The 2,357-nt window shown below is 33.8% G+C and overlaps 1 non-coding gene across 1 annotated transcript; it reads left to right on the top strand.

Moving 5' to 3' along the window:
- Positions 1-1,888: 1,888 nt before the first annotated feature.
- On the top strand, positions 1,889-2,029 carry LOC116536877. Its single transcript, XR_004262842.1, has one exon. It is a non-coding gene; the product is annotated as a U4 spliceosomal RNA (small nuclear RNA).
- The last annotated feature ends 328 nt before the right edge of the window (positions 2,030-2,357 follow it).

The following is a 2,357-nucleotide window of genomic DNA, read 5'->3' as shown; positions in this document are numbered from 1 at the left end:
TGTATGGGAGGAAATACAATTTGAAATTCAGTAGAAAGGAAAAAATAGAGTCAGATAAAGGTGTAGAAACATCTCTTTTTCTACAAAGCTATGCATATATAGAGCTTCACCATGATTCATTGGTAAGTGCTATAGGTTCAATATTTCATTAAACTTCTCCCAGCAGTGTTTTTTGTAGTTATGACTATCCCTTATGATCAATAAAGAAATTGAAACAGCTTAAATAACTTGCTCAAATTTGTACAATTAATAAAGTTTGAATGACTTCAAAATATGTACTGTTCCTATTATGCAATCTAAGTTTTAGGGATCTATTGTAATACTATTTTCAAATATTTGTCTTTAAAATATTAATTCCATTAGATGTTCCTTAAAAATAGTTTCTGTATAAGATGAGAATTTATTTTACCTTTGAAAATTTACAAAGCAGTCACATGTTAAACATTCAAAGAATTCCGGTAGTCGAAAGTCATGTTTAACACTCATAAGTGCAGTATTATTTAGACATTTGAACATGAAATCATTTTCTTTGTAGAATTAATTAACATATTTATGACAAGATAGCCTGATATTCTATTTATAGTCAAAATCAAATCAGCAGCATTGGCTTAATGTATTAATGGTGTGTCCAATGAGAGAATGCATTCTTTCATTTGTTGTCAAGTGTTTATTTTTCATGACTATTTGTCAGAAACTGCTAATTTACAAGGAAAGATGCCTGAATACAACAGAGACTCTCTCAACAAAGAACTCTCAGACTAGTAACAAACAATGAAAATTGGCATTTCTCTATGGTGTTTAGCTCTTCAGGTTAGTTTAAAACAAAGTAATGCTACATCAAGGGCTTCGTCCTTGGAAACTCAGTTTGTTTAGTTAGGTTGTTTTAGTCTTAGTTTAGATGATTACAAATAGTACGTCCAATTTCAGTCAAGATGACAACCCTCCTCATTCCAAAATTCCAATTCTAATCCAGAAAAATAAATTATTATCACTATTTTTTTAAAAGTCAGTAACAACAATGTTAGTGGGAATGTAAAGCAGTACAATCACAACGGAGAACAGTTTGGATGTTTCTTTAAAAGCTAAAAGTTGAGCTACCATATAATCCTGGAATCCCACTGCTGGGTATATACCACCCCCCAAAAGGACTCAGTATATCGAAGAGATATGTGCACTCCTGTGTTTGCTGCAGCACTCTTTATGATAGCTAAGATTTGGAAGCAACTTTAGTGTCCATCAAAAGGTGAGTAGATAAAGAAAATGTGGTAAATATACACAGTGGAGTACTGTTCAGCTATAAAATGAATGTGATCAAATCACCTGCAATAACCTAGATTGAACTGGAGATTATTATGTTAATGAAATAAGCCATGCACAGAAAGATAAACTCCACATGTTTTCACTTATTTGCGCTATCTAAAAATCGAAACAATTGAACTCATGGACATAGAGAGTAGAAGGATGGTTACCAGAGGCTAGGAAGGATAGTGGGGGACTGGTGGGAGGAGATGGGGGATAGTTAATAGGTAGAAAAAATAGAAAGAATAAATAAGATCTACTATTGATTGCACAACAGGGTGACTATAGTCAACAATCACAATTGTATATTTTGAAATAAATTAAAGAATGTAATTGGATTTTTTGTAACTCAAAGGATAAATACTTGAGGACATGGATACCCTGTCCTCCATGATGTACTTATTTCACATTGCATGCCTGTATCAAAACAACTCATGTCCCCCATAAATACATGCACATACTGTGTAACCACATAAATTCAAAAAAATTTTAAAAATCCAATCATAGCCATGCTTAAAACAAAGTAGAAATGACTTCAAATAAGAAGTGGAAGCAATACAGAGTGAGTGCAATTAAAAATACAGTGATCAGCTTTGCACAGTGGCAGTATCATAGCCAATGAGGTTTATCCAAGGTGCGATTATTGCTAATTGAAAACTTTTCCCAATACCCCGCCGCGACGACTTGCAATACAGTCGGCACTGGCAATTTTTGACAATCTCTATGGAGACTGATTATTTAAAAAAAAAAATACAGTGAACAAAATAAAATTCTCAATAGATTATTTTCTTTACTCGAAAGAGTAAAAGAAAGAATTAAGAAATGGAGGCATAATACTGTACTGAGAAATTCACCCTGGCTATGGCTGAGAACAAAATATTTAAAATACGAAAGAGGGTTCAGTGTAGAAGCTTACATCTGTAATCCTAGCACTTTGGAAGGCTGAGGCGAGAGGACTGCTTGAGCCCAGGTGTTTCAGATCAGCCTGGGCAGCACAGCAAGACCTTGTCTCTTAAGACATAAAATAAAGCAGGAAAGAGAAGGTAAAGGGTATGGAG

This window comes from Sapajus apella, unplaced genomic scaffold (genome assembly GCF_009761245.1).
Source record: "Sapajus apella isolate SASKATOON/1434 unplaced genomic scaffold, GSC_monkey_1.0 scaffold104, whole genome shotgun sequence".
Taxonomy (NCBI): domain Eukaryota; kingdom Metazoa; phylum Chordata; class Mammalia; order Primates; family Cebidae; genus Sapajus; species Sapajus apella.
Note: the sequence above shows the minus strand (reverse complement) of the source record. Positions and strands in the feature narration are given on the sequence as shown.